Raw genomic sequence first — 13,818 nt, forward strand, 5'->3', positions numbered from 1 at the left:
GCCCGAGCCCCTTGAGCTGCTCCCGGAGCTGTACAGCCCCCTCCTCTCGGAGCCTCTTCCTCTGCCCGAGCCCCTCGGAGCTGCTCCCGGCCGCGCAGCCCCCTCCTCACGGAGCCTCTTCCTCAGCCCGAGCCCCTCCGAGCTGCTCCGGGTCCCGCTGTGCGCGCTGCAGCCCTTAGGGAGCTCGGCGCACTCTCCTGGGGCGCAGGTGTCTGTTACTGTCCCAGGGAGCCCGAGGGCATCCCCGCCCTCCTGGGTCCTGCTCCAACTCCCTGCGGGCCCCTTTCCGGCTGGGAAGGTCGGTGCAGCTCCTGCTTCTCCGGGACGGGGCTCTCCTGTCCTGCGGACGCTCGCCCCGGCCTCAGCCCGGCTCCTCGCGGGGCCGCTCCCCCTTGGAGGCCTTTTGTTTCTTTATTTCTTTTTTCCCCTCTTCCTACCTTGATAGAAGCACGAACTCTTCTCACTGTAGCATTCCAGGTGTTCTCTCTTTAATTCTCAGGCCGAATTCATAGATTTTCAGGAAAATTTGAAGGTTTTCTAGGTGATTTGGTGGGGACAGGTGATTTGGAGACCCTACTCTTCCGCTATCTTGCCCCTCCCCTCCAAAGGACCTATTTTTTGTGATCGTATGAGGGTAAGATGAAATAAATGTGAGTTTTTAGATTTATTGATTGCTTCCTACGTGATAAGTTCTGTGTTAACTGTTGGCTATTAATTATTATTGTTATGATTATCTGATGCCTTTCAATATTGCAAATTTAGGTTGTCTTTTTCAGTGAAGAGACAGCATCCTCTCTAACTACTAATACCTATATTTCTTTTCTTTTCTTTTTTCTTTCTTTTATTTCGGATATACCTATATTTTCTGTCAAAATTTATCAAGTCTATAGATTTAGCTAGAGCATCATTCTAAATGTGAAATATCTATGATGTTGGATATTTATTAAGCTAATCATACTCCTATCTTTCCATTCTTGATACTCTGCAGTTCCATCCCTGGAAAATCTAATTGCTTCTTCCAGAGCTTTGGCCTAGTACCCTATGTAATCTTTTTGTGACCTTTACCTACAGAATTCTTCTAACCCCAAGCTCTTGTCCTTATTAAAACCTATTTTCTGAAAAGTTGCTGGGTAGGTATTGAAGTTACTATGGTATAGCTTGGTCTCATTTTGAAGGACTTTCAGACCCAGGTGGAATGGGGTATGGGGTGTTTTTCTGTGGGTAGTGTCCTTTCTGATATACCTTGATGCAGAGACAGAATTGTCCCTTCAAGTTTGGCCTTCTTGGATTTTAAAGCTCTTCATAAAAACCCATTTGTTCTCCGGCCACAGTTCCTCAAGCCAAATCTTCCCCATCCTTTAGACTTCTGCTGGAGTTGGGAGAGGCCCTTGGGGTCCTTAGAATTAGAAACCATGAATAGCTAACAAAGCACAGGAGATATGATAAAGGAGATACGAAGTTCATGTCCCACAAGTGGATCCTACTCTATAATGAATTCTAAGACTAAATTCTGGAGACTGCTGTTGTTTAAAAGCACCTCATCCTTGTTGAAGGAGATTTGTACGTTTCTTGACCTTCTGACACTGCCAGTCTTAAGAGTATATTTGGAAAGTTCCAAAGCTGGCAGGATTGATTTATTCTATCTGCACACCTTTTCAGTATGAGCTGTGTGGAAATTTTCTCATCAATCATAAGAAAGCTACTTTATAGTCCACACAGGTCATGTAGTTCCCTAATGCAAATAGCAGGCCGCTTATCTGAACATGGTGAGGGAAATCATTATTCTTTTTCCCTCTCTTTTCTTGGTTCCTCTGTAATAGCTTGGTCTTTGATAATTGGATCTTATTTGGGTTGTGTAAGAACATGAGAATATTTAATGAGCACCACTGAGCTGTGATGGTGGTCCTGGTAGAAAAGACTAATATATATTTACTAGAAAAGCACAAGACGTTTTCAAGCCCAAGCTCTCTGGATTCATCTTTTTTTTTTTTTTTTTTTTTTCTCTGGATTCATCTTAAGGCTGTGCAACTTAGAAGGTGCTTTGGGTGGCACCAGAGATAATTCGTGACACTTGCCAGCCTTGCACATGAACAACCTTTTTTTTTTTTTTTTTTTTTAAAGATTTATTTATTTATTTATTCAGAGAGAGCAAAAGAGAGGCAGAGACACAGGCAGAGAGAGAAGCAGGGTCCATGCGGGGAGCCGGACGTGGGATTCGATCCCGGGTCTCCAGGATCACACCCCGGGCTGCAGGCGGCGCTAAACCGCTGCGCCACCGGGGCTGCCCTGCACATGAACCTCTAATGGAAGCAGGTACATACTGTTGAAAGAGCATTAGTGCCTAACTCAAACTGCCTGGGGTCATATCCTGGGCTGACCACATACTGAATGACCTTGAACAGGTTGTTTGCCTTCTTAGTACCTCTGTTTTTCCCCTGTATGTAATAGAGGCAGTGATAATACTTACTTCAAAGGGCTGTTGTATTTATAATGTGCTTATAACAATGTCTAGCACATATGTACTCAGTAAATTTTAGCTACTGTCATTCCTTTTCTCCTTTTTTCTTGTTTCTACCTGACACATTTCATCCTTTCTTTCCTTCTTTCTCCATCTTGTCATTTCTTTAGCTTTTGGACCTGGCAGGGCCCACCAGCTCTGTCAGTCCCAGTGGTCTGTGCAGGGCTACCTCTTGTAGAAATGAGGTGTCTTTCTTTCTGTTTAGTAAGCTTCCAAGTTAAAGTTTCCTTTTTAGGTCACTGGATGGAGATACTCATTCTGCCTTGGGGGAGGTGAACACAATTGGTTGTGCTAGCTGATATAGGGATTTATTGCTGGGAGGCAAGAAGAGAATGTGTTGATTCCAACAAAGAAGTTATTTTAGGCCATGGGTCTCACACATTAGTAAATAAATACTTAACTCTTTAGGAAGGTAACTACAGTTTAGTCTAAGTTAGGATTCAAACATTAGGCAATTGCTAGTTATTGCCAAATTTTTAATCTTATTTAATAAAAGAGACCATAAACACTGTGTATGTAGATCCCCAGACTATGTTAGATCTAAAGATGCTGAGGGTCCTTTTGCTCTGGAAAGGTAATTATTGAAGTTTTCAGAGGGAAAATAACTCTGTTCTGTTTGTTTTAGATGGAGTACATGAAAAACAGGTAACTATTTTAGGCCAGATAGGCTGGTTAGCTTAGTTGTCTGCCTGCTTCCATTTTTTAACTCCAAAGAGAAAGATATATTTATATTTGAGAAACATGGCCTTAACTAAGTGATCAAGATTAACACTACCAATAATACAATATATCAGTACCCCTGATACAATGCACATGAAGGACATAAATCACTTCTCTCGTATTTTTGCCTAAAATGCATAACCTCAATCTAGTCATGAGAAAATATCAGACAAATTCAAATTGAGAAAATACACAAATACAAATAACTCACCAGTACTTATCAAAAGTGTCAAGGTCACCAAGGATAAGGAAAGACTGAGGAGGACCTGTCACAGATTAGAAGAGATCAAGTAGTGGTAACAACTAAATGCACGTGGAATCCTGGATTGGATCCTGAAACAAAAACAGGGTCATTAGGAGAACAACTGGTAGAATTTGAATAAGGTATGTAAATTTAGTTAATATTGTTAGGCCACTCCTGATTTCCTGGTTTTGATAATTGTACTGTGGTTTTATAGGTTATTAACATTAAGGAATGGTGAGTAAAAGCTATATATGAATTCTAAAATGTTGGTAACTTTAGGGGTAACTGGGTGGTTCAGTCAGTTAAGCGTCTGCCTTTGCCTCAGGTCATAATCCCAGGGTCCTGGGATCAAGCCCTGCATGGGGCTCCCTGCTCAGTGCAGAACCTGCTTCTCCCTCTCCTTCTGCCTGCTGCTCCCCACTACATGTGCTGTTTCTCTCTCCCAATAAATAAATAAAATCTTAAAAAAAAGTAGTTTGCAACTTTTATGTAAATTTGAAGTTATTTCAAAGTTAAATATAAAAAAGAAGAAATTAAAATAACATAGGTAAAAATTTTAAATGTAATAAGATTTGGAAGATAAAGTTGAGGAAAACTCCCAGAAAGTACAGAAAAAAGAGAAAAATATAAGAAAATTAGAGTATCAATACTAGAGACCCAACATCCAATCACAGGAAATCCACAGAGAAGGAGAAATGGAGGGAAGAAGGTCATCAAAGGTATAATTCAAGATTTCACGGAACTGGAGGACATTAAAAACTTAGCACAACAGATGCAAGTAGATCCACATTGAAGTTTAGGTGTGACATTGCAAAATATTTGGGTTAAAGAGAAGACCTTAAAAGCTTTCAGAGAAAATGGAGAGAATAGGTTGTATACCCAACGTTAAGAATCAAACTGGCATCAAACTTCTCAGCAGCACTGCTGAAACCCATGGGCACAGTAAAGCAGTAGAAAGAATATAGTACGAAAATGAAGCAGTGGCCTTCAGATTCTGAGGGAGGTATTTCTAGCCATCCCCTTTTACCTGAAGTATGCCTATCCCTTTCCCTGGAACCCCCAACCAGGATATTGGAAGCAGAACTCCTGAGCATAGCTGCTCCATCAATTCAGCCCCTGCCCCCTGCCTACCCTCCTCATCCCTGCAATCCTGCTCACCTGCTCCTTTCTGGCTACTTCCTTTTGGTGATACTGTTTTGTATGCCAGAACAGGAAAGAGAAAAAAATAAAGTGAAATCCAATACCCACCCACCCCTCAAATAATTACACCTTCAGTGTATGAGGGTAAAATAAGTATATTTTCATACATTCAGGATTTCACCATTTTTACTTCCTAGCAAATTACTAAAAGAGAATCTTCATCAAAGTAAAGATGTCAAAAAAGAGAGGGACAAATCTGATAAGCAGGAAACAGTAGCTTTAACACAAAAGTGAAGCAAAGGGAATGCACAGGGTGTTGGTGAAGGAAAAATCTCAAAGATGACAACTCTGTTGTTAGCCTAGAGAGCAAAATAGTCCAAATTTGAACAGATCCAAAATCTTCAGGGGCCATGTAACTACAAAGATGAAATCAACAGAATTTGTTATTTAACTCATTAAGAGAAATACAGTTTGTGGAGTATTTTCAAAATAATTGCAGTTATGTACATTCAAAAAATTAAAAACAAGATAGTTGCTGAGGTTGGGGTTAGGGTAGGAAGAGGAGTTGTTCAGGAAAATGTAATCATTAATATAGCATGTGGTCAGCTGGAAATATCATTTATGTAGTAATAATGTAAACATTGAAAATAGAGTCATAGAAAATGATAATAACTGTAGTTGGGAGGATGGGAAAGATGGGTGACATCCATAGTAGAAATCTAAAAATAATAGACTTTTATAACTAAAAAATCAAAAGCAGCAATATAACATTGCATTTGGAGATATAGAGATCATTGCCAAAATAAACAATTAAAACATTTTAGTGTGTTTTGCCTCTGGGAAATGGGAAATGGGAAAAATGGGACCAGGAAGGCACTGCTATTTTGTGTAAGGAGCCATGTAAAACTATTTGGTTTTTTATTCTTATTTGTATTTTTTTAAGGATTTATTTTTATTTATTTATGATAGACATAGACAGCAAGAGAGAGAGAGAGGCAGAGACACAGGCAGAGGGAGAAGCAGGCTCCATGCCAGGAGCCCGACGCGGAACTCGATCCCAGGACTCCAGGATTGCACCCTGGGCCAAAGGCAGGCACGAAACCGCTGAGCCACCCAGGGATCCCCTACTATTTGGTTTTTTAAACTACTTGTATATATAACTTTGCGATTAAAGGAAACATAAATATAAAATAGCCACGTTAGTAAAAATAAAAGGAAAACCGAATGCCCAAAAGTAAATTAAAGTATTTGAAAAGTTTAAGATATTTAATTTACCCTAAGAAAATGAAATTTTTATGATCTGGACGTGGTAACTTTGAGTGAAGAAAGAGATAAAAAGTAGCTGAAGGAGTTACTGTTAGAGGAAGCATTAACTTCATATACATGACAGTTTGCCAGTTGTCCTGGTTATCTAAACCTTCTCAAAAACCTTTTGTTTTCTTTGAGAAAAAAGATCCTCAGGAGCTAAAATAGAAATTGCACGTAGACCATATTCCTTAACTCTGTATTTAATACAGTCCTTGACTTTGCCTCACCCCCATTTCTTCTGGCTGGGTAGGAGGCAGGCATGGTGATTATTTGTATCAGATTATTGGCTTTTTAGGTTAGTTTCAATTTCAGTAATTAGGCTCCGTTAATTTTTGGCTTGAAATATGATCACTGGAAGTAGAGGTGTTGCATCTAAGACGAAAAAGTTATCCCAAATAGCATGCCTGTCTAGTTGTCATGTGAAGCCACCGTGAGGTCAGTGGGATCCTAATGTGTACTTTATTTCAGTAGCTTGATTTGATTAACTTAGTCTCTGGATTAATAAAAATTCTTGTTTCTGGGATGCACGGGTGGCTCAGTGGTTGAATGTCTGCCTTTGGCTCAGGGCGTGATCCTGGGGTCCCGGGATCGAGGCCCATATCAGGCTCCCTGCATGGCGCCTGCTTCTCCCTCTGCCTATGTCTCTGCCTCTCTCTTGTTCTATGTCTCTCATGAATAAATAAATAAAGTCTTTAATAAAAGATTCTTGTTTCTAAACTTAATCTGTTAGTCAAAGCGGCCAAGAAGGAATAAAAAAATTGTTTCTGCTATGTGTTACTTAAAATTTTGGTCTTAATATTTTTGTTTGACAAAACTTACTGTCTTATTGTTCTAACCTACTGTCTATTCTAGTGTGTGTTAATAAAAGTATCAGTTATCTTTGGTTGCATTTTCTTTTCTTTTTTTTTTTTTAAGATTTATTTATTTATTTATGATAGACAGAGAGAGAGAGAGAGAGGCAGAGACACAGGCAGTGGGAGAAGCAGGCTCCATGCCAGGAGCCTGACGTGGGACTCAATCCCGGGACTCCAGGATCGCGTCCTGGGCCAAAGGCAGGTGCTAAACCGCTGAGCCACCTAGGGATCCCTGGTTGCATTTTCTAAATCCCAGAATATCAGGATGACTTTTGGACAAATCATCCTTACTTCCAGGTCTTGGGTAATAATTGGCCATTCTTATCATACTGGAAAAATTTGATCATATACTCCTTTATTTTTCTAATAAAGCTTTGCTATTATGGAAATATAAGATTGGTGTTGCTATAAAATAAAACTTGTTTAAAAAAATCAAACTGCTCCAGATTCATAGAGTCTTAAGTGTTGGACGATGCTTGAGATAGATGTGGTCCAACCTCACCTCATTTATACTGAGGAAATGGAGATTCAAAAACAAAGTAATGAAGCATAACCCAGGAACCCAGCCTGGGTCATTGACTTTTCAGTCCATTGCCATTTTTACTACCTTCAGTTAGTAATTTTAAGAAGGAAGAGGAAGAAGCCAGGAGAATGCTATTTTAGGACTCTATTCTTGCTAAATGTAAGATTTCACACCTTGAAAATTATTTGATGATAATAATGTAGTCAGAACTACCAAGTTAATTATTTTCATCCCACTGCTCTGTTCCTCTGGTCAGCATTCTCTGGGTTCCACAGTCATTAGAATTCCGAGGTTACTGCTAAGGATACAGTGACCCATTTTCAGAATAAAAAAGATCAGCTAATTTGTCTCCTTGCCAGTCAGTGTTAGGTGTTTACTGCTCCTTGTTTTCTTCTGCCTGCGTTCTTGAATAATTGCTTTAATCAGCAAGCTTAGTCATCTTCTCTGTGTGGTGAAGGTGATAAGAAGTTGTACCAGCCCTATCCAGTAAGAAATAGTAATAAATTTTCTTTCTCATGTGCATATATAGATCTTATCTAGTTCCTTGAGTAATATGACTCCTGTGCTTTGACTCAGGAACATAGCAGTCATATTCTGGTTTCATAATAGCATAGGGGAAAAGGAACTTCTATAAGAAAAAAAAAATTTATCTAGAGCCTAAACATGGCAAGATAGACCCCTTACACAATCAGTGTGGGTATTATTGTCTTCATTTATATGTGGGTAGACATTCTTGTCTTCATTTTACAGGGGGTAAATAATGGAGCTGTAATTCAATCCCAGATCATTCTAATTTTACTTTCTTCAGCACCATGGTGATCATATAGGATTAGAAAGGGATCTTTGCTTAGTAGATTTCTTAAAAGGATTGGATATTCATAGGCTTTGGTGCAGCAGATTCAGTTCTCATCTTCAACTTTGTCAAACCTCTGCCCTATCTTTTTATAGCCTCCTTTTTGTAAGTAAATGTATGTAATTTAAAAATATGCACAAAACAAAAACACTAACTTGAAAAGATATGTGCACCCCCATGTTCATTGCAGCATCATTTATACATAGACAAGATAAATAACTTAAATGTCCATTGATGGATAAACAGATTATGAAATTGTGGTTTTTATACACAGTGGAATATTACTGAATCGTAAAAGAGAATGAAATCTTGCCATTTACAACAACATGGATGGGACTTAAGAGCATTATGCTAAGTGCAATAAGTTAGGGAAAGACAAATACTGTAGTACTATATGATCTTCCTCATATGTGGAATCTTAAAAGACAAGTTCATAGGTACTGAGAACAGAATGGTGGTTGCCAGAGGCAAGGGGTGGAGGTGGGGTGGGAGAAATGGTTAAACTGGTTTTTTTTTTGTTGTTGTTGTTGTTTACGTATATTGAATAAAAAATTTAAGAAAATTTCTGTACCAGGAGAATAAAAGATGTAAGGTCAAGCCAGTGTGGAAGCTTCTGGGAAAGGTTTTCCTCTGTGATAAATCAAGGAGCCACAAGACTAGAAAATCCTTTCTTACCACCACTCCTTCCTTCCCGTTGGGAAATGGACTTGTGAGGAAGAATGAGATACTTAGAACTTTGGCTGCCATTTTGTGACAAGGCCTCCCCAGTATTCTGGCGAAGGAGGGAGGGGAAGCACAGAAAGAGTCTGAATCCTCAATGACCTTGCTGAGTTCTAAACCAATTCTGAAAACCTAAGACTTTTTGTTATGTAGAGAATGGAATGCATTTATTGCTTAAGCCTCTGTTAATTGGGTTTTCTTTTACCTGTGGTCCAAAGTATTTAAATAATATGGTTTCTTTTTGTAATGATACCTCTCAGAGCGATGACATTTAAAAAAAAAATGTTATCTTTAATATGGGCAAAGGATCTGGGTACCTGGGATGGCTTAGGCGTTTAAACATCCGAGTCTTGGTTTTGGCTCATGATCTCGTGGATTGTGGGAATGAGCCCTGAGGTGGGCTCCATGCTCAGCAAGGAGTCGGCTTGAGGATTCTTTCTCTGCCCCTCTTCCCACATGCTCTTGCAGGCACACACTCTCTCCCTCAAATAAATCCCTTTTTAAAAATGGGCTAAAGATCAGTTATTTAGAAACCTCTTTAATCTGGCATGATGTCTTTACCCCTAAGTGTTCCATAAAATACAAAATTACTATATTTGATTGCACCCATAGTCATATGATCTGTGACATATACCATCTCTGCATTTGCATGCTAATTTGATGTTCATAATTTCCATTCACAGACAATATTGCAGAATGGCACTTTGAACCTCTTTCTTCCTCTTTGGTGGTCCATCATCTCCACCCCTACACAAGGTAGAACCGGTTCATTTGCCTGGTAAGTGCAGGGTTAAAAACAAAAAAAATTTTTAAGTGCCATAGTACATATTTTTCCAACTGAGTGGATTTTTAAATTTTAAGATTGCTTTTCCATAAAAATACCAATACTTTATGAATATTGAAACTGTAGCATTTATTTCTATCCAACTGACAGATTTTCATCATTAATGACAGTGAAACATACTTAATACCATTATGATAAAACACATCAACCATAGAGTAATCTTCAACTGAATCATAGAGAACTGCAGAGATCATCTGGCCTACTTCTTTATTTTGTGCGATCCAGATTATCCCTTTCCTTGAGTTCTTTCATTTGCTCATTCATTACTTCGTTCTTTTGTTCAATCCTTCATTCATTCTTTCCTTCCTTCCTATAATCAGAATACTTATTGAGTATCTAGCACATGCTAAAAACTATATTGGATTCTGAGGATGCAATGATGATTCATTTTTTGACCTCAATGTGCCTATGAATCTGTGGGAAGAAACAGACTCACATGTTGCTGACTGTGATACAATTTTTTTTTTTTTTTTTTGGTGGTGGTACAATTTAATAAGTAGAGTAGTGGAACTATAACTGTGGGAGCTTTGAGGACACATTAGTTCACTCTGACTAAGCATTTTCATCCGTTTCAGTGGATGATTAGGAAACTTTGGGTTTTGTTTTGTTTTTATTCATAGATACTTAGAATGTTTAAAGTAGAAAAAGATCAAGAAGCAGCAGGTTACTTAATATCAACACAGAGGGAAATGATTGCACTCATTTCCCAATCAAGTTCTTTTGTATAGTGACAATTGTATGTACATAATCAGAGAATGAGTTCATTCTGTATTGTATAGTGAATTATTTTTTATTCAACTCAACAAAATACTCTTTATATGGGCCTTTCATTGAAAGATGGAAACAGAGTTTTAAAAAATATAGAGCAATATAGACAGGATTTATTAAGTACCTGCCATATGGCCAGAATTATAGTAAGATTGATCACTGTCACCATTATGGTAGCTAACACTTACTGAGTGCTTTCTCTGTGCCACTCACTGTATGAAGCACTTTACATGCCTCATCTAATTCTCACAAACACTGTACATAATGTGGTGGTGACTATGATATTCTTATTGTACAGATAAGGAAACTGAGGTCTGCATATTGTGTAACTTGCCCATAACCACCCAGCTTCTGAGTGGCAGTTAGTACTCTTTCTCAGAGCCCATGCGTAGGAGAGCTGACAACACTGACTCTTGGCCTTTCATCTTGTTTGTGCCTATGCAGTGATCTCCCTGTGGGCTATGTGTTCCAGGCCCCTGGGAGGTTAACATATGCCCTGACCAGAATGTAGAATGGCTTGTTTTGATTGTTCCTGGAGTTATGTGCAGAAGGCCCCCCTTTAGGTAACTAGTAGAGATGGCTGGCACACCTGAGGTGCCACTTTAGAGAAATACCCTCTGACCTCACCACCATGTCCCTTGCCCCATAAAAGTTGTGGATTAAGGTCCGGACGGGGTAGAACAGAGGGCAGAGAACGGCTGCATAGTGCATGGATCATCTGTCACCTTGATTCCCCTGTCGTCAGTCAGTTACCCTGAATGAAACTACAAACACTAGGGAGTGGCTTGCTCTGGTTTTCTGTCTCAGAGTGCCTTCTCAGTCTGGAGGATACTCTACTGACCCTTCTCTACCTTCTAACATCATGTTCTTAGCAACCTTTCTGGATAAAAGAAAGATAGGGATCTATAGCTTAGGAAAGTTTATACTTTTTTTATCACATGGTAAAATTTTAAGGAATGATGTGAAACTGTATATAATCAAGTTCCATTCTCAGTCTTTTTTTCTCCCATATGACATCCTCTCCCTAAGCCGACCTCATCCAGTCCCTTGATTCTAATCCCTGTCTCTCACATGGTGATTTCTAAAACTGTATCAGCAAGCCCCACCTTTCTTAGAACTCCAAACTGCTTTTTCACCTTCTACTGGACGTCTGTATACGGTTGTCCCGTAGACAGACAGTTCATACACAGGGTGTCTAAAGAGAAACTTAAGAGTGGCTCATCTGTCTCTGTACATTCTGTTCCAGAATTCATTAATGGCTTGCCATCTACACCCTTCTTCAAGCATCCAGATGTTGCCCTCCCTTTCTTTCACCATCCTGTAGCTGTCTCTACTCTAATCCATGATTTTCACTGCCCCCAGTCATTTATCTAAAGTATTCTGATTTTAGGATTTTGTGGTAAAATTAATTAAATAGATCTATTGGAGGTGAAACTACTCAAAATGATTGGACTATTTAGATATAAAGAAAAAAAAGTCCATGCTGAATGAACTTTCACTGGTTATATATTTAATTCTGACATGTCTGTCTTGATTTCAAAGTAGTTGAGGTTTAGAGCTTATTTTGAGTTATTCCTTTTTGCTTCTGTAGCATTTATATGTTTCTCTATGATCTCACTGGTCACATTTTTATAAGTATTTGTTTATATTTATCATTCCATTGAATAGCAGAGACTTTTCTCCTTTGGTTTGGTCTGTGAGGCCCAGCCATCACCAACAAACACACTGCTAGACAGCATGAACATTTACCAGCGTTTGCCAGTCTAAGGAATGAGTCATACAATTTTAAAATCGAAAATTAACCACAAATAGGTTAGGAAAGCATAATTTAATTTTCTAAGTTATCAAATTGTTCTCCATTAGTAAGCATCCAATCAAATAGTTTTAGCAAGTCTTTGCCTTTTTCACATCAATTCACCCAATATGAGTTGTTAAATTTCAGAATATAATTTCTCTGCTTAAAAATTTGAGTGGCTGTGTTACCTACTAATCAAGTAGCCTTTCAACTCTGACTAGAAAGCTCCCATTTATTATTTCATCCTGAAGGATTCTAAAATCTGATGTAAAAATAAGATAGATAATATGTCATAGTAACTAGGTTAATGGTTATAAATGAGCCATGATTCAGTAGCATTAATGCCAGCAATTAGCAGTTTAGTCTTTTTTCCTATTTCTTTTGCGAATGACCATTATCTGATTAGGGCTGTTCTGCCCATTCTAAAATATGTTTGACTTCTAAAACATGTGAATTATCACAGAATAACAGAGATTTGTTTGTGCATTTGGACAGCTAGAACCCGGTGGCAGTCAACACTACTAGTTCTGATACTCATTCTCAAGGTCTTGGGTTTTTTTTTTAACGCTGCAAGTGGAGTTAATTGCAGAACCGAAGAGTATCAAAGACAATAGTGTACTTTGTACATTTAACCTGGGGTTCATCACTTTTTTTTTTTTTTTTAAAGATTTTATTTATTTATTCATGATAGTCACAGAGAGAGAGAGAGAGAGAGAGGCAGAGACACAGGCAGAGGGAGAAGCGGGCTCCATGCAGGGAGCCCGATGTGGGACCCGATCCCGGGTCTCCAGGATCGCGCCCTGGGCCAAAGGCAGGCGCCAAACCGCTGCGCCACCCAGGGATCCCGGGTTCATCACTTTTTTAACCCCCTGTATACAACATAATTATTTTTGCTAATAACTATTTAATATCAGCAACAATTATTATTTTCTGCATAATGATTATAATATCAGTAAATCTTTCACTGATTATTATATATATATTTATTGATATATATCATGTTTAGTTTACTGATATATTTAGTCTTGAAAAAAGTTAAAAACAAGTTCTGATTTAAAGGATATTATTAAAAAAAAAAATAAAGGATATTATTTATATCCATTAAAATATTTCCTGTATAAAATAAAATCTGCACTTCCCAAACAAAAATATCACACCTGTTCTCACTGTTTCACTGTTCTCGTGCAAGTTAAAAACTTCAAATGGTCACATATATGACAGAAATGAAGCAACGAAAACTCACTTTCTTCATTTTATTATCGTCAGACTATCATTGTCTGTTTGAATCTGCTCTTTAAGTGCAAAAATATTTAGAGGGATCCCTGGGTGGCGCAGCGGTTTGGCGCCTGCCTTTGGCCCAGGGCGCGATCCTGGAGACCCGGGATCGAATCCCACGTCGGGCTCCCGGTGCATGGAGCCTGCTTCTCCCTCTGCTTGTGTCTCTGCCTCTCTCTCTCTCTGTGTGTGTGACTATCATAAATAAATAAAAATTAAAAAAAAATATTTAGAGTGGTAGGCTACACAAACTATG

The 13,818-nt window shown here is 38.7% G+C and overlaps 1 protein-coding gene across 19 annotated transcripts in view; it reads left to right on the forward strand.

Annotated features, from left to right (window-relative positions):
- Positions 1-13,818, forward strand: part of CRACD (capping protein inhibiting regulator of actin dynamics) — a 279,581-nt gene that overhangs the window by 72,632 nt on the left and 193,131 nt on the right. For 13 of the 19 annotated variants that reach the window (XM_077848089.1, XM_077848084.1, XM_077848108.1 and 10 more), the window contains one exon: positions 9,564-9,658. The exons of 4 other annotated variants lie outside the window; for them this stretch is intronic. The gene's annotated coding sequence lies outside the window, so the exon portion shown is untranslated. Of the gene's footprint in view, positions 1-6,868; positions 6,983-9,563; positions 9,659-13,818 lie in introns of all 19 variants that reach the window. 2 more of the 19 variants (XM_077848090.1, XM_077848086.1) reach the window with 1 other exon arrangement.

Source organism: Canis aureus, chromosome 14 (genome assembly GCF_053574225.1).
Source record: "Canis aureus isolate CA01 chromosome 14, VMU_Caureus_v.1.0, whole genome shotgun sequence".
NCBI classification, from domain to species: domain Eukaryota; kingdom Metazoa; phylum Chordata; class Mammalia; order Carnivora; family Canidae; genus Canis; species Canis aureus.